This window comes from Sebastes umbrosus, chromosome 3 (assembly GCF_015220745.1).
Source record: "Sebastes umbrosus isolate fSebUmb1 chromosome 3, fSebUmb1.pri, whole genome shotgun sequence".
NCBI lineage: Eukaryota > Metazoa > Chordata > Actinopteri > Perciformes > Sebastidae > Sebastes > Sebastes umbrosus.
In genome coordinates, this window is record NC_051271.1 from 14,486,626 (window position 1) to 14,506,422 (window position 19,797).

Consider the following 19,797-nt stretch of genomic DNA (forward strand, 5'->3'; position numbering starts at 1 on the left):
GATCGACCACATCTGGGGACAATCTAGATAAATACCTGTCGCATGAAAAGCCAGGTGTGAATGGAGCTGTAATCCATCTGATGGACTATAAAAGATGTATGACTCCTCGAAAATGGGCTTTTGCTGCAGGAATTTTTAAACCCCAGACCCTGAATTATACTCTAAATTGTCTCATCGAGGGTAAGGAGTGTGCCTATACTCTAGCACTACGAATCAAAGTAGTTTATCTAACGAATTATTTATAAAATGGATGATACACCCATCTTAAAAATACGATTTAAGGAGAGGCGATAATTGCACTAATTGCAATTTATTTTAGTGTGCTAGTGTGCCACATTTCTAAGATTACAAAGCAAGTCAACACTGTGACAGCACTGAGTCTTTTCACACACAAAATGCAACTGCAAATACCAGCATCAAATGACGATGGGCCTCAATCATCAACCGTTCTTAAGAAGAAAAAGAAGAAAACTCATATTTTCTTAAAATCGACTTGCGCAGTTTTCACGAAGATTCAGCCTACTTTTAATTGCTAAGAAGATGATTACAGTCTCCTGGTTGAGGCTGCAGCGCCCCTCAGTAACATAAAAGAGGGAGAAGGTTAAAGAGGTTTACTACATGGAAAACATCACTGCAAGGTTACAACTAAGGACAGATGTATTCTTAACTTAATGAAGTGGTCCCCGATAACCTCATTTCTCTTAATTGATGTGAACTGAATGAATATGTAACAATTTGGGGATTTTTATTTTTTATTCTTCTATTCATTTTTGTTGGTATTCACTTGTTCATTTTTCATTGTGATTTATTATCACTATTTAATTTGTTTCTCTTTATTTATATTTTATTCATTTTTTATTATTATTTATTACTTTTATTTTTCCCCCTATTAATTCTTTTACTTCTATTTTCTAACTTTATCTTACATTTCTATTTTACTTTTATTTATTTATCTATTTATTTATTCTTTTTCAATTCATTTTCTATACTTCTCGTCTCTTCTCTCCTAATATAAGTATAAATAAACATGTTACTTTTCCTCCCTGTACATTTATGTATTCTCTCGGCATATGGACGAAAAATATTACTCATTCCTACTTAATGGAACGATGTATGGACATTGTTCCAAAATAATTGGTTATTGTGTTTTCTTCAATTCTACTGTTGTATAATATGCAATGCAATAATATTTGTATTATTAATAATATTTTTTAATAATTATTTTCATTATTTTACAAAGCATTATGGTCTTAAATAAACACTGCACTAACATTTCAATTCACATCAATTATGTTAATTGGGAACAATGCCATCCAAACCTTCTTTTTTTTATAACTTTATCAGTTGTGCACTGTTCTCTGGATCAGAAGAAAAGGCTGCTTCCAGCCTCTTAAATGTGAAGATTTGTTGATTCGTTGTGTTTTGTGTGATAGTAAGTGGATAGTCAATAGTAGTAGAGTATCTTTGGGTTTTATAGGTTGGATAAAACGATACAAAGTCACTCTGGGCTTTAGGAAATTATGATGGGATCATCTTCTGATTATAAATTGATTAATTCAAGAAAAGAAAAATAAATAATAAAAAAAAAAATGATTGGAGTCAGCCATAGTTGAAGGCTCAATAAGCTAATGAAGTAGACCTTTGAATTTAATTTGTTGTGTATACTGCTCTTAAAGTTCAAGAGTGGACCGCCTTGCTCACAATTATTTGTCATTTTAAAAATAAATAAATAAAATGGAAATAATTTTCACTTATGGGGCATTTTTTTTAACCATGTACTGAATTTTATGGAGGCAGCTGGCCCCAGTTGAGTCACTGACTTAATATATATTCAAATATCGTTCATTCCTGTCAAACACAACGGTAGATTTGTGGAGGCACTAATATAAAGCTATATTGTGCATTTGGACTCCTCTCTGAGCCATTGAACTGGAGGAATGAATTCAAGGAGGAGGAAAACTGTATAATATAAATAATAAAGTGCTCTAATTGAATAATAAATAATAAGCAACAAATTATCATAAATATGTTGGGAAAATAAATTCACTGGGGGAAAATATTGCTGACGTAAGACGCTACATGTCCACAGAACACTTTTGTTTGATTTCACTCTCTGGAAAATTTTACAGCCTATCAAAATGGTGCCAAAAAGGCCAAAGTACCCGTCGTGAATCTCCTTCTAAAGTATGAACTAATGGCCCCATAACAATCTAGAGACTAGTCCATTTAACTGCATTGCTGTGAGAAAGTTTGTTCACCTGTAGAGTGAAAACTACATCTTAATGGTTTTGGAGTAGGAGTGTAACAATTCATCTACTACATCGATGTATCGATTTATATTCCTACGATCCAACTACATCGATAGGTACGCGGCAAGTTGTCCTTCATGGGGGACGTATATTGATCTAAAATTGATTTGTAAGGTAAATAATCTATTGTATCGATACTAAGAATTTGCACCTTGTATTTAAGCACGACAAACTTTATATAGATGTATTTTTTAGCACTTTTAATAATAAAGAAATGCTAAACGTTACTGTGGTTCACTCTCCCTGTGTATGACGTCATCGATATGCGCCAGCAGTGTCAATCTCAGAAAGACGACGACAAAACGAAGCATGGCTGATCGCGAGGAAGAGCCAGAGGAGCGAGAGATTTTCAAGCCATGTTTGAGGTCAAGCGTATGGAAATATTTGGGCTTTTGCAAAAAGGGAGACATCCTTGATAAATTGCTCGCTGTTTGCAGAATATGCAATGGCCAGATAGAATACAACGGCAACACTACCAATCTTTCCACGCACCTACTGGGACGCCATGGGATTGTTAACACCGACACCCAGGTAAATCTAGGAGCGTTCCCGTCCTGTATCGTTGTAAAAAATGTATCGTTACACCCCTGTTTTGGAGCTAAATGAAGTCTAACATTTGGATTTTTGAAAACTTCATTAGGTGTTCAGCCAAACACCTATAAATGTAAGCTCTGTTAGTGTTTGTTCACCTGCAGAGCTCACGTGGCTTTAGTTAAAGAGTTGCTACAAATTGTTCTGAAATGAAATCTCCAAATTAAAAGGTTTTATTGACCCGATTTCACTGCATCATTAAACAGCACAGGATTACAACAGAAAATGTGACACACTCATTTCTGAACCAAGATACTGGGACACCGCAGTGGGCAACAAGTACGTACAGCTGGGTTGATTGTTGGGTGGTAGATTAATTGAGTCCCTGGCGTAATTACTCAGACAGGACAGCGGGCAGACACAGATCCTCAGCATCTCTGATTATGTGGTGTTTGTGCTGTGAAAGGGGTCATTAGTCACTCTCACCACGGCAGCTGGACGTCTTCCCAAAATACTGTGTGTTTGTGTGTGTGTGTGTGTGTGTATGTGTGTGTGTGTGGGGAAGAGAGAGAATTGAGAGAGATGGAAACAGGAACATTGAGACCACACACACTGAGGGGCGAATTGACAAAAGGATTGCGCGGCTTTTGCGACCGCTAAACCTGCACAAATAAGACAAAAACAGACCGTGTAATCTCAAAGCACCGGCAAAGGGTGAAATGTGCCAAGAACTGTGATGCCAAGCAAATAGCGTCTCAGTGCTCCTGTGCTATTTGCACATATTTAAATTACGTAATATGCATACATTTGGCGCAAAATTGCCCCTTTTCTATGCAGTTCACAAAGATCAGCGCTACAGTAATTAAGGATGCACTGATACCGATAGCGGATCTGATATCGGTGACAACGTTATAGACTGGAATTTATATTCCTGTTTAAGTTTTGACCAATTTCCTGCTGAATAAAAGGGTTTACACTTGAAATTTAATTCTTGTTTTTTTACCAAGATGGTGGTATACAATTCATTATTCTAATTATAAATAACAATTCACAAAATGTATATCTATGTATTTTTTTGTTACATTAGGTTTTACAAAGTTGTTTGTTAAAGCAATGTTTAAATCAAGCTTGATGTTTCTTTACATATAAGGGAATGATCCCAGCATCGGATCAGTATTCGGTATCAGGCAATACCCAAAGCCAAGGTATCACTATCGGTATCGGGACTGAAAAAGTCTGATCGATGCATCCCTAGCGCTAAAAGCCACACACAGTTTCAGTGAAATTAGTAGCGTCTTCAGAGAGTTGGTTGTAACTGAAGCGCATATATTAGGGATGCCGCGCCCATACTTTCCAGTGATCATGGCATATTAAATCCAAAATATTCCCTGCCTAAAATTTTGAGGAATACCTCTGCACCTCGTCGCTGAAAATTGAATTTTTCTCTCCGCCATTGTTCTGCCTATCCTTGGCGCAAAGGCAACATTAATAATTTGTCAAATGTATAATTGCAATCAGATGCATAAAGGGCAAATGCACTAGCTGCAAAGCTTTATTGGCATGTTTGCGCTGTAATGCCCGCTGCAGAGCGGTTTCAAGTGATTCTAAATTCATGGTGCTATCAGCGATCGCAATTTATTCTTTGAGAATTCACCTGCGAGAGCACAGAACAATGTAAAAAAAAATAGTTGATCGATGATACAGCATCCCGAATAGAGGCTGTTAGACCTCCACAGCTTAGAGGTGTTACATTTTGTAGTTTTAAAACATGCTAGACAATGAAAAAGCAAACATTACGTTTTCATACTTGTCCTCTTTTTCTATATAGTGTACCAATCTTTCTGCTTTCTGCATCTTTCTCGCCTCACTCTAAAATATAATTTCAATGTTTATATTAAGCCACGTTTTCCATCGTTGTCATATTTATTTGTATTGCTTCAGCCCCAAAGCCCCGTCTCTGCTCTCTGTTGGCACGCTGCCCGAGACAGACTTGGCATGGTCCTATCCAATTTGGTGCTTTGCTAAGATAGATATGTTTGCTTTTCTTGCTGCTGACAGACCTCTCACCTCAAAATAAATGTATGAAACAGCTGAACTTTCTTTTCTCAAGTTAGTTATGAAGTTGCAGAGCAGGTTCATCCAGGAAGATCACCTTTTCCCAGCACCCATCACACATGTATTTTGTTTCTTTGGTCAACAAATCCTCCAAATTAAAGTGTCTAGAACATCGCACAGAAGCATTTTTTTGATTTGACGCCACTATAAGCTCAACTCGCAGCTGGATTCTTGAGATATCACAAAAGTCACACGAGAATCCATCTCGTCAATCAGCGTCCTGTGAGGAGCTAATGGAAGTTACGGGTGTGCTTTAGGTGTGTGTGACGACACGGAAAGGCAACTGTTCGTTCAAATGGCGGCTCCTAAAGAGGTTAGCGTAGATGCTGCACTAGAATCAGTTATATCAGAACTGGAGAGTATTTTTTTCATTGAAAGAAGAGCAAAGAATGCCAGTAAAGGAATTTTTGGATGGAAAAGATGCTTTTGCTCTTCTCCCGACTCTTTTCCTGTTAGCCTGTGCTAGATGGTGATAGACAGGAGGTTCATCCAATCACCTGCCAAGTACTTTTTGAAAGTGTCTGCCCTTTTCCAATGTCAAGTTTCCAATGACGGCTTCTCACATGGTTCTGTGTAACAAACCATCTGGCGCGTCATGTAATCTATTGGCAGGACAACATCATTTGTCTGCATTTTCCAAAACCGTCACAGATCACAGCTGAATATTTTTATGATGTGGTTAAGGTTTGGTTTAGGCACAAAAACAACTTGGTTCGGTGTAGGAAAAGATGTGAAGATCATGGTCTTGGTTAAAATAAGTACTTTGTAAACAAAATAAACAATTGGTTGGATCAGGAACAATCGTTTTGGGGCACTTGCTGAAACTATTGATGCTGTCATCTTTCCATGGATCTCTCTAAACCATTCAAGACATTTCTTTCTATTTCTATGGTAACTGCTATAGCAATGAAAATATTGATAAATCAGCAATATCTTTTCTTTAATGAAAGGTTTTCCATGGGCCAATTCACAGCAGAATTATGAATGCAAATTTTGAATGATATTCTTTTTTTGGCTGTCGACCGATGAATAATTAATTAATCATTGAAAAAGTATAAATGCAAAATGAAAGAGTCCACAAGAAAGTGAATCAACAATTTACTATTGTTCCGGCACATCCCAAGTAAATTAAAAAATGTAAAGTTATGTTGTAAATGAATACATAAATAGCAAGTCATTTTAATTAAAAATCAAAAAACACAATGACATCACTTAAAATGCCGCTCATACTCCTGCTCTGTCTCAATACAAGTGTACAAAGACTCAACAGGTAAAAGTGCTTGTTAGAAAGAAAATATAAGCAGATATACTTTTACGTCTGCCCTATATATTATTCTCATATAGTAATATAATAACATAATATCTACCACACTGAAATGGTTGGGAAAATGTATACTGGGGAAGATTAACTGGGAGAAAAACTTATAAAACAGCAGCAGAAATAAATTCTTATATAGAACAAAGCCAGTTAAACAAAAATGAACACACTTTGTAAGTTTGTCTTTAAGTCTTGGTCAGTCAGATTCAGTGAGACCACACTAGATCCCCCGAGTACAACAGACATCTCACCTCCAAAAACATAAACTCAGCACATTTTTTTAATCAGTCAACCGGCTAGCCAGTCAGCACTGAGCTATAGCTCTGTCCACTTCCTGTCATCTCAGCTAGGCCACTTCTTAGCCTAACAACCCAAGGGGAATAATGTCTGCACCCTTCATCACCGACACTGTCCAATACAAAGAGGGATTTCAACTGATGGAAAGAAACCACACACTTCTATTTATATATATATACATATATACAAATATATATTGTAACGACGGCTCGCCGTTACTGGAAGTAATTAGAGTATGTCTAACTATAATTACTATACATAATGGGTTATTGAATACACTTAATGATACATGTTTTTAAATGAACACACGGATGTATAATCTGTTTTAAATGTATTTATTCAAGGGTAATATTTATTGATATTTAATGAAGATATTTAGGTGTGTGTATATATTTATTAAGAGGATTTATATTTGGGAAATGGTTTTATGTACATGGATGTGTATATTTTTGTATATTTGTGAGTGGTATTATATTTGGGAAATGGTATGTGCCCATTGAAGGGAGTATAAAAGGCTAGTGAATTTAAGTCCATGGGGGGGAATACTAAGGTGGAGGCAACATGTGTGACGGGTGTGGTAAAAGAGAAATAAAATGCTTCTATACTGAAATGCCATCCAGTTGTGGACTGATCCTCATTTCCTCCTTGACCGCTCGGGGATTCTAGCATATATACACCTACACACACACACACACACACACACACACCACAGACACAAGGCAATGCCCTCAGCTCAAATCAGCAGATTTGTTGATTTGTTCTACTCCAGCCCATTTTAAACAGTTCATGTGGAAAAAAACAAAAGAGACACTTAAACAAGCAACAATACATAACTATCTGTGCGTTTGTTGGTTGTTTAGCAATGAGCTTTATTATGGCTGATTCAGACTATACGATATCAGCCTGAGTATACATTGCGACACGACCGTCTTAGGGTGTCAGCTCAGATCGGGAACAACAATGAGTGTTGTGCGCCACAATCAGTCGTTTTAACTCAACTGTAAACAATGAGGAAGCGAAACAGGAATGATGTTGGTTTTGTGAGGTGGAAATGTGAAGTGGAAGAAAAATATGTGGATCACAACACCCCAGCCTTTTTGATGTTTCCTGGAGGGATTACCACGACAGAGCGAAAACAGAAAAACGCTGGCGTGAAATAGCAGAGGAATTTCATCAACCCAGTGAGTCGGCTACTGCCATTAGCATAAAGCTTCCTTCCTGATGACATCACGCACGTTGTGAGAGACGTCCAGCGATGACTGGTCGGGGATGGACGAGTCATGTCTCTCGGCTAAGTCAGGACATGAATTTATGACTCAATTGCCTGATTGATCTGACATAGTGACCATCGTTACTGACAAAAATATCACGTAGTCTGAACCAGGCATTGCTGTGTATATTGGCATACAGTATATATACTGTGTAATGTATTGTATGTGTTTATGTTGTTTAGTTGCGGGGGGGGGGGTATGCGGCGATTTTTTGTAAAATAATCGACTAATTCACAGTGATTTTCGAATAGTAGTTTTGTTTGGAATGCACATCCCTACCTCCTACTTGGGTGCGTCCGAAGGGAAAAAAAGCAACAAGACTTCAAAGACAACACAGCGTATCTTACCGGTAGCCTGCAGCTGCACTTATTGGAGACACAATGGCTATTGCCGAAGTCGGAGATGACGGAGAACGAACAGAACTGGAAAATGTTCCAGTTCTGCTTCCCCGAAGTCACCAGTGTGGCATCATTTTGCCTTCCCTGTGAATAAACAACGAACATGTCGTTGACAGAAAAATTACAGTTAGTAGGCTGCAGAATATTTAGAGACTGCAGCAACCAAAGAAATCCGCGCTCATCGAACCGTTTGGCGACGGGGACTTCCTGGTGCATTCAAACTCTGAGAAACTCTGAGAAGCTGTTGTTGTAAAGTACCCTCCTGGCATCTAGTGGATCTTCTTTTTTGTTGTTTAACAGGTTGTTCCCCAATTGACCACACTAAGGCCATATGGTCACTTGATAGCCTCTTGTTTTAAAGAATATGAAAGTGTAAACGACAGTTGTCAGGGCATAAAACCAATGATCTGTTGATCTTTACAAATCAAGACTCCATAGTCTAACAATGGCTTGTTTAAATTGAAAATCAAATTGCGACATTAAAACCAAAGTCGAATCGAATCGTGGATTTGGCGAATCATGACACCCCTACGTAATACCGCCCAAGTTTAGATCAAATAAATGTAGTTTCCAGCTTACCCTAATATAAATGTTGCCATAACCTTGCTGCCTCCCTGAAAGTAAGAAGATCAGCAGTGTCCTTTGAAGGAAAGTCAATGAATAATTGATGTTTGATCAATCACCATTAAGAATTTTGATCGATCAATAATATACTCGCCTTGAGTCAATTGGGCAGCAGATGCGGAATGAAATTTTACCATGCTAAACTGACAAATTCTTAGCCACCAATGTCCATCTATCCATTTTCCACCATTTATCATGGTCAAGGTCGCCATGGCAGCAGGCTAAGCAACGTAGCCGATATACGTCCTTGTCCCTTGCTACATCCTCCACTTCTTTTTGGGGATCGTAAGGCGTTCAATGTCCAGACGGGATATGTAATCCCTTCAGTGTGTTCTGGGTCTGCCCACCGGTCTCCTCCCAGTTAATCGAAACACTTCCACAGAGAGGCGCGCAGGAGGCATCCTAATCAGATGCCCAAACCGCCTCAGCTGACTCCTTTCCACACAAAAGTAGCAGCCCTTCAACCTATCTTTAAGAGCTTTACCTTCATGCTCACCACCCTTTTCAACACAAAAGTCCTTTTCTTTCACTTTTTTCTCTTCATCATACAGGATTCAATTTAATTTTGGTTACTGTCTACTACACAAACAACACCATCATGTATAGGAACAGCTGTCAAGAGCATATGCAGCATTTTAGGGCTTTTATGGAGTCCTTAAGGCTGCCAATGATCACAGCCAACCCAAGGAAGTGTGAAATTGGACAGATTGAGTTACCATATAGCCTATAGGACACTACTTGGGCTTTGGGCACAGTTCGTTGACATATAGATAAAACAGCAGTTTTAATGGTTGTCTGTGGATGATATGGTTTCTAAGGCTAACCAACAAATAGAGGCATTCCATAGCAGGCATTGACCCATTGTTAAGCCTGTCACTCTTATTACATTATCGACTTATATATATATATTACTATATATGGACACGACCTTGATAATTTTTGCTCTAATTGCCCGTTGTGTTTACATACATGTTTGTTTACATGAGAATGACGCCAGCGTTTTAGCCAACATGATGCCAGAATAGACAGCAGGGTTTTCCCTACCATAATAAGACTTGGGCGGAAAAAAATGACACTGAAACACGTTCGTTTTTCGTTGCGCTAATAGGTGTTTTTCCCAACTGACCAGCCAGAAAGATTGGCAGAATAAATCCATATGGACTTGGTTTCAAAGCCGCACTCCACAGCTCTGGTGTGGGAATATTTTGGGTTTAAGCCGAATGAGAGAGGAAAGCCTATCAACGTGAATGAGCCGACGGTATGTTGACTTTGTTTAAAAACGGTGGCAATCTAACGTAGCTAATATGTTCAACTTTGCACTTTTAGTTAACAAAGGTCCTACCCAATGAGAAATTGGATTGGAGTTATGAATGAATCTCTATACAGTACACGTGCCAAATATGTAATATTTACTTCAATGTGACTTTTGTTAACATAACAATATGGGAGTGGGCAAATATACTTGCTTTATGCAAACGTATGTATCAATTGGCGTTAAAATGAATTTGGGCGTTATCACTTTAACTTTGACAGCCCTAATTATTGTGCTATTATATTATCATATCTGTGGCAATAATAATAATTTTGACAATAATGTAATTTATTGCAATTACTTCTGGGACAATATATATCGTCCAACAAAAGTAGTTATTGTGGCAGGCCTACCAACTGTATTAAAAATGTAAGAGGTCCTTTGTAAAGGGACCTTTAATTAGTCCTTTCTTTATTGCACATTAGAGTGAATACTTTGGGATTGTCTTGTCCTATAATTTAATAAGTATTTTTGTACATTAGCAGCAAACCCTCACAGTGTGAAGCTAAGCACAACACAACATAAAAACTATGTCTTGCCACCAAGTGGTTAGAAGTTATGTTCTGCTACTTCCTCTTGGGAACCACTTAACCCTGTGTTATAATTTAACGCCACTGAATAAGCTTCATAAAAGGCTGAACATGCACACACTCGGATGAATAGTTTGTATCTGACTTTACATCTGTTTAATTTTAAAGTGAACTATAGGGGCACAAACACTGACGGAAAAGAGGTCATCTGCCTAAATCAAGCAGCAGGGGAATGTGAGAGGAGAGCAGTGTTTGAGCTAGGGAAGTGCCTAAATCTGAATATCATATTTGGAAAAGCAAAAATAATGTGTTTGAAATATGTCTTACTTTCAATTTTTTGCTGTATTTGGATGCAAAGATAGTATGCCTGTAATCATGAAGAAAGCATACTCCACTGAAAATAACTTCACTGGCTTTTCTCACTTAACTCAAAGGAGAGGTGGGCGAGGGTTGTTTGAGCTCCGTGTCTACCTGTCACATACCAGGAGATGTGAGGCAGAGACACAGAGAGACAGAGACAGTGGTGTTTATTTGTATGCTCTTTGTTAGTTCCCCAAATAATCTTTGTTACTGCTTGTCCTTGCAGGTCTGATCTGCTGATAACACACTGCGAGGGGAAGTTGACTTGACTTGGAGTGGATGAAGAGTGCCTGTCCTCCGGGGACACTTTTTAAAATAGCATACCATAAAGTCTAAAAACAAAAACTGTACGCCATTTCATTTGCACCCTTCAGATATCCTCCCCACTTTGTCGACACTCTCCTCCCCATCTGTCTAATGTGGACAGCTGAAGCCACATAAAAGCTTCAGATAAACGTTTGAACACATTTTTCGATGGAGGACTGTGGATTTTGTCCAACATTATTCCATTGAAAAGACATTAACCCAAAAAATTATCATAGAAAGAATTGCTGTTTTGGCAATCTGAATCATATCACAATAATGTATAGAGTGCTCCAGGGATGACGTATTTTTGTAGGCCAACCAGGATTTTGTCTGGTTCCCTCGACAAAATGCCAATGGGATTTTTCCCAATTGTTATCAATACATAGTCGGACAACGGATGCTACAATTTGAATGTGAATGTGTCTGCTCCATACAGAGTCTCAACACAGAGTAGCAGGAGTCAGATTACACACACACAGGATGAGAGAGAGTTGACAAACAAGACGATGGCGGAGGATTTGGTGTCAAAGCGAAAAGCAAAAGCGCCCATTTTGGCAATACTTTGGATTTAAACTCAATGCTATAAGGGAACTATAACGTTAATGAGGCAATCGCCGTGAGGAGCCGGTGTGCATGGCGCAGCGGCTCCAGGCGGAAACCTGTAGCCTCCCAGCGAAAGCTGGACCAGAGAGGCCAGACACACAGCCATCCGACGTTAAAGATCTAAGTAAGCGCTCTATATATATTGAGCTTCGTCTTTTCTTTTAAAATGTTCGGTGTAATCGGTAATGCCGGTTTGGTCACAAGTTTATTAACCGGTGGGAAAATGTCCTCACCGTGACATCCCTAATTTCAGGCATCTAACTAAAAACCCATTCAAAAAACCCATTGACTTCCAGACGAGGGAACCAGAAGTACTAAAATGCGAACTCATTTCCGGAATTTAGGACTCATTCCTGAAGCACACTATAGAGACATTCAGAGAGGCAATAAGAGAGAAATTGATAAGCTCATTAACATTTATCGGTGAATTATTGATTCTGGCAGCAAAATGTCAGGGAGCTTTATCTGTCCTCGATCCAGTGATTGTAACTTCGGGATCATACGCTGATGTTTGTAACATAAAATGCATCAGGCATATCGACAAAAGAGCTGTTATCAGGGAAAACTTCTTGTCCCTGCAGCACATGGAACAACAGGAGATGACCAGATGACATTAAAAATGAGAAAGATATTTATAGAAAATTATGTGTGTGCGTGTGGGGGGTTATCAAATCTACAGAACTGATTTGTAGTCTTCACTATCGTTTTGATATATTTCACCTCAGCCTCACTTTACTGTCAAGTAAATTGATCCTCTGTCAGGGAAATTTCAGAGGAGTATCTCACTGTTACTGCCTACACTGTCACTAACCTATTGGTACACTGTGCTCTGCTTGACATCCCTTTGTGTGGGAGTGCCTGAACTATGCCTGGGAGGACTGAAACAGAGAACATATTGGAAGGAGCGTTATTGTAGGTCAGCCTTGAAGATGATGCCATGTGTGAAGATCAGTGATGCGAAAACACATGAAGAGGTAGATGGAAGGAGGCTGGTGTGGTCCCAAAGGAGGAAGAATGCGCACAGCCTCTTATTGCCATGTGTCAGACCAGTCCCTCACCTGCGGTGTGCACACCGCAGCAGTAGTGTCGGGTACGAGTCTGTGTGTTGGCAACACTATTTGCATGCACAGAGGAAATTACGTTATAGTGAGAAACCAGGAAAACAAGAACGAGAAATGACATGCACTACAAAAACTGTAAAACTCGTGTTTACATGCAGATGGTCAGTTATGAGTTTTCTCTCCAACTAGATGTCTTATTTTAGAACCAAAGCTGGCATATTTTACATTTAGTGTATTATGATATAAGACACTGCAGCCTTTTTCTCCTTTTCGTTGAGTATTTAGAGTGACTATGAAGAGAGCACAGGCTCTGTATTAAGAGAACACAGTTTTCCTTACTGTGCATATGTGAATTTAACTATTGAGATATTTAATCAGACCGTAGAAATACTGTCACTATATTGGTGCAACCTGGTCTCACAAAAAGGCGCATAAATAGCACAACACTACACGGACATTCCGAGTGTCATGAGGACGCATTGTAGGCTTTTCCATGTCATTTTTAGGCCATGCAACAAAACTACGGTAACGTCCGCAGTTAGGCTGAGGCAACAAAACCACTAAATTGGGTTTAGGAAAAAAATGTCATGGTTGGGCTTAAAATAAGTAAGTAAACTAAGTACAATACGTACGGAAACAACGCAATATAGGTACGGAAAACACGTGACAAACATCACTAACGCAACTTACGAAACAAAACACCGGTCTCCTGGTTAAAAGTCATGTGTTTGTTGTTTTTGTTAAGATATCAGGTTACTGCAGAAAGCGGTGAATAAGTGGGTTATCTAAGAGCATGTAAATGCACATAAATGAAACATAAATGATGACAACTTTTTAACAATCTCATGGAGGCAAAGATAACCTCACTCCAAATGTACATGGTCATTTAAGGTACAAGATGTGTTGATGCATGTTTGAGCATGTTTAGTGCAATGGTCACTTTTCGGCCCACTAATTGGAAGGATAATCGGCGGTTCAATACCCTGCTGTGTCCTTGTGCTAGATACTGAACTCCAAACCAGTGTATTAAAAAAAAAGATTTTATGAGCTTTAGAGGAAGTAGATTTTTCACTCTACAAGAAGCTTATTATTCTTTAGCTTAGCAACAATATGCTAAGCAAAAACCAGGTTCCAAAAACATGACTTGGGAAAGGCTGAATGTGTATCGAGTCTCAGTTGTACCTTTGACATGGTGTAATTAGTGCAAATAATGAGGCTGTCTGATTTGTTGCGATTTTTTTCAGGGCATCTTCCCATCCCTTAGGTGGGAGAGGGAACAAACCCAGCAATGCTCATGATAAATCCACAAATGGAGTGGGAGAGCTTTCTGGCATCAATAGAGAGTGGTTTATAAGCCCTAAATGATCCGTCTTGTCAGCGTTAATTACCTGGCTCTCCCACTCTCTCACACTTGGGTCATGTCTGTTTTTTTCCTCAGTAGTGAGAAGGAGGTTGAGGTGCTGGCTGCAGGAGAAGGAGCAAAGCTGGGCCTCTTGCTGCAAGCTAAGAATCATTTTGGATGAGTTCAGTTCCGTCAGGTTCTTGTGTGTGTGTGTGTGTGTGTGTGTGTGTGTGTGTGTGTGTGTGTGTGTGTGTGTGTGTGTGTGTGTGCGTGTGTGTGTGTTGTAATGCTCTACAATTCGTATATAACCCACGTAATCGTCAGCCAGGACGTGCAGGGCTGCCTTTAAGGAAGTCAGGTGACATTGTGTAAAGAACATTAACACAATCAATCTTCCGGAGGTTGTAGCGGACTGTACTCAGTTTTAAAGCTAGAGTGAAGATACTGGCATCATATGAAACTAGAAAACCAACCATGGCATACTAGCTCATCGCAAAGTAATGCTCCAAACTTGCAATAAATTTTGGCGGGGAAAAACTGGCATGGCCATTGTCAAAGGGGTCCCTTGACCTCTTACCTCAAGATATGTCAATGAAAATGGGTTCTATGGGTACCCACGAGTCTCCCCTTTACAGACATGCCCACTTTATGATAATCACATGCAGTTTGGGGCAAGTCATAGTCAAGTCAGCACACTGACACACTGACAGCTGTTGTTGCCTGTTGGGCTGCAGTTTGCCTTGTTATGATTTGAGCATTTTTTTTTTTTGCTAAATGCACCTGTGAGGGTTTCTGGACAATATTTGTCATTGTTTTATGTTGTTAATTGATTTCCAGTAATACAAATAAACATACATTTGCATAGAGCAAGCATATTTGCTCACTCCCATGTTGATAAGAGTATTAAATACTTGACAAAACTCTCTTTAAGGTACATTTGGTACAGATTAAAATCATGGACAATCATGCGATTAATCGCAATTTAAATATTTGAATCGATTGACAGCCCTACTTATTTTACCTTACTTTTGTTATGTAACAAACGTACTTATTTTAACCCAAACCACTATGTTTTCCTAAACCTAACCAAGTAGTTTTGTTGCCTAGGTTTTGCACTGCAGGGGCTTGCACAGGCGCACTGATCGCCCTTGTTGCTAAACAATCGTAGGAAAACATACATTTTCATAAGATATCATAAGAACTGTTGTATGAGGATACGTTGGTGTTGTTTTAGTGTTTGGAGAAAGATAAAACAATTAATCTCAGTTCTATTTTACTGTCCACAAAACCTTACAATTGTTTTGCTTAACACAACCCCTGCAGTAGTGTATTTGTTGATGTTGTTTAAATGAGTAATTTACTTTTGTTAAAAGAACAACTGTACTTCTCTTGGGTGCAGCTTGTAGATACTTTGCCAGAGTTCTTTCATGTACTATTTCTATCCATTTAGTGTGCGTTTGTGTGAATCTTTCTATTGAGTATTGTGTGAATAAACTAAAGCATTTGCAGAAGGCACTGGAGGGTTGGAATTGACTAAAAATGCAATGCATTCTCATTTCTTCCCTGCGTTTGATTAATAATCGTGGTAAGAATTTTTGGTGCCAACTCTAGACACCAAGCAAGAAATACTTCTTTCACCAGCTTTTCATCAGACGTAGTCCTCTGAATACCAGATATGATGATCTGATTTGATGATTTTTTTCTTTAACAAAGTTTTTAGATTCAAAGCACTTCCTGGGTCCAGAAATGAACCCACTCAAATTGAAAACACATTATGTATTATTTTCTCTTTCAGAGGAAGAGACTGTGTCTGTCTGATGATTCATTTGAAAAGATCTTCAATGTGATGATTAGAAAATGGTAATGATGTTGTATGGAGTGAAAAGGAAGAAATGGGAGCCTCAAAGGAGCACACAGAAATACAAACATTTCAGGGTTGTTCTTGTTCAGTCAAAGACAAAGATGCACACTTTACTGTGCCTCGGAGGTCTGACAACTGTCATTTTTCTAAAGGCTGCTATCAAAGGTGAGAGACAGTGTAGTCGTAGGTGTGTGACCGTCTGAGCCTGGAGGATCAGGTCCTGGCTGTGATAAGGACATTTTGATTGGTAAACAATGAAGGCATTGCTTTTAGGTGTGATGAAACAACAGAGTCACAGAGTGGAAGCCCACCTCAGCATCTCAGAAAGAACAGCAGCAAGTGTAAGAACATTGACGTTGGAAATTTCCGCGCACGTTAGTGATGTGCGTGATTGGTCGACTTAGTCGATTAAACATTGCTACCGTTGCTAGTTGGCACCAGAGATAATAGCCAGTTAAAATTATTATTATATTATTTATGTAGGCCCTAGACATTTAAAACATTTTTTTTAAATAATACATCCACAGAGATGCTTTTTTACTGAAAAAAAAATATTATGATTGTGAATTAATAATTCAAAAAATGTTGGCGGGTTCAAAATGAAAGTTTTGTTTATCTCTGTGGAAGATATCTAATTTTTGGTTCCAACTTCTAACAAGACTTGTCAGCCAATAGTAAAACAACGTTGGTATCACGTGGTCTATCTCTGCGTCGTGTGGGGAAAAAAAAAAAAAACAGATTAATGGCTGAGATTGATGTTAAGTGCCTGGCAACCACTTGTTGTGAAGTGAAGATAATGCGACATCTAGTGGCTGAATGTAATTAATTACACTTTTAAATTACATATTGACATATGCTGTCTCAGCTGTTGCGTGCAGAGAGCCACCGCTGCTGCAGGAGGAACGAGCGGCTCTCTGCTGTGATCTGAACTCACCAGCCGCTCCTCACTCACTTCCACCCCGCCGTGTTCTCCCGGCCCCCGCCTGCACCGCACATCCTCTTTCCAAAAAACAGAGGCTGGGTTCAGCAGTCAGTCAGGTTATCAGACTGATCGCCTGGATTGGCCTGCAGATAAGGCTGTATCAAATGTCATTTTTTACTTGCAAAGCTTTGATTGAGGTGTCAATTTCACTAAAGAATTCAAAGCACTAGTTACGGATACATTTTTTGAAAAGTTGAGCAACGGCACTCACTGATGTTTTGAATATAAATGTGCAGTATTTCATGTAAAATAAAGCCACAGTCAATCCAACCATCTATGAATAAATTAGACTGGCAAAATCTGATTCATCCACACCTTTTAACGACCTTTAAAAATTCAAAAAGAAGTTAATTTTGTAGATGTGGCATTCAAATTACCATATCAAGTGATTAGATAAATGTACTTGGGCCTTTCTGAAAGTTGGAACAGAAACTGATTTTGAAGTGATCATGTGTCCACTGTAAATTTATATTCTTGGTCTTCAGCTGACATGTGTAACCCTACATGATTTTCTTCTGCAATAGCACATCTCACAGCTCATTAATGATGCACTGTCTGAGAATAAATTGCAGTCAGAATAAGCCCACCTAAAACCATATGAATGACATTTCTCTATCAAGTTCATTGGAGTTTTTGATAACAAAACCAATAGGGGTTGGTTAAGTGTACCTTGGTCTGTATATGTGTGTTTCCTGATTGGCCTGTGTACGCAGACGTTTTTGGGCAGTTTTGTTCTTGTCCTTTGCACCTGTAGCTGAGCCTTCCTCCCAGGTGTGCAAGCTGCCCCACGTGTTATTTACAGTTGGCGTATTCTGTCTGTACATGTATTGCAGCACAGTCTGTTGACTGAACTGACAGGATTTCATTCACAGTTCTAAATGAAATGCCACGGCTGCCCTGCAGGTATGCACTCATACTAGCTGGGGTCATAACAGGTGCTGTAAGACACATGGATCAGCAAGCACTTTTCTGTCCAACCACAGTACATGGGGAGACTATTACAGGGTTCAGCCAAATAGTATAGAAGCAAAGAGGCGAAACTCCACTGCTTTTTTGACAACAGTCGCTAGATGGCGAAGCGGTAGTGCTGCCGCTATTTTGGATTGTAAACACCAATGAGTCCATAGCCATGAATGTATAAAGAGACGTCTGTAAATCAGAAGATCATCTCTTTTAGGTAAATCAGCTTCCAAATATGGACACTTAAATAGCCCTCATTTAAATCATTATGTCCTAAAAGTTGTAAAATGTCCTAATAGCTGAATCCAGATTTATTTTCCTAATTCATCACTTTTATTATCTTATAATACAACATTGGGCTGTATGCTGTAAGCCTGTACCGCTGTGGATGTATTAACGTCTGTTCTCAAACAACCGGCTATCAGCCAGTAGCTAGTAGTGCTACTAACATGACATAAACAGAATTTAATGTAGTTAAACAATAGAATAGAAATAACTTTGTTTTACTTTTGTACGGCACTTTTTAGGCAGATATTTTACTGGTAGTCGCTTTCAGTCCAAAATGGCGGAGGCATAGGTCTGCTGCTAGGCGCTGATATTGCAATGGAACGGACAATTGGCTTTGACTTCTTAGCAATATACGTTCTTCGGTTTAACGTTCATTTTTTTTTTCACATGCCCGGTCGAGCCAGTGGGTCAAGAATCTACTTGCCCAAAGTCAATTTTTACTTGCCCCTATACAAATAGTTTTATTTATTAAAGGTTATCAAATAACAACAAAGACCAAAGTTAATTGTCATGTTTAATTTGTATTTAAGTAAATGAATAACTCAACACTCAACAGAGATGAGAAAGAAGCGAGATGGCTCGCTCCTTTGTTTTTTTTCCAGAGCTGATGATGGGAGTGGCAATGTGTTTAATTTTTTTTTTCCACTTGTCTGATCGGGCAAGTGATTTTGTTTTTTTACTTTTTCAATTTCACTTGCCCCAGGCAAGCAGGCAATTCTTATTGTTGAGCCCTAGGCTACTTTGTTTTACACTTTTCTGCGTAACTAGCCAAGTTTCAAGATGTCTATCTACTTTCTTTTAAAGAAGTACTTCAATCAGTAGTGAAAGTCTCCTGAATGTGTCAATGGTTGCCTATGAAGTAAATGCTATACTATTTTCCGTGGACTTTACAGTGCAACATTTTACTTCCTTCCACAATCTGTTATTTCCCCCATAAACTTTTATTATGGAAACAATTAAAGAGAGAGACTATGAGAGTCATAATTCAGTTAAATGTGAGGCTGATAATTCCTGAGCGTTGGGTTTGATATGAGCTACATCATTTCAATTTCCCTGAAACAGTCAGCCTAATAATAATTTCCAGTGTTCAAAAGACACCATAATCATATTCAGGGTTATTAAATAATGAATTTATAATCAGAATATCAATAAATACAGACGCAAATAACGAATAAACAATATAAAGGCATTCTGCCAGTAGAAATGGTTCCTGAGCCTCTAAGCAGGACACAGTATAAATACAGAATGCAGGCTGTTATTCATGTGCAGGTGTTTGTTAAACAGGTAACAGAGAGAAAACACTGCTGCTCTAGCAGTGATAACGGTGTG

The 19,797-nt window shown here is 38.7% G+C and overlaps 2 long non-coding RNA genes across 2 annotated transcripts in view; both read left to right on the forward strand.

Moving 5' to 3' along the window:
* LOC119485756 overlaps positions 1 to 19,797 on the forward strand; it is a 199,019-nt gene that overhangs the window by 72,189 nt on the left and 107,033 nt on the right. The gene's annotated exons all lie outside the window — the stretch shown is intronic.
* LOC119485759 lies at positions 1,125 to 16,928 on the forward strand. Its single transcript, XR_005206362.1, has 3 exons — positions 1,125 to 1,137; positions 8,096 to 8,099; positions 16,845 to 16,928. It is a non-coding gene; the product is annotated as an uncharacterized LOC119485759 (long non-coding RNA).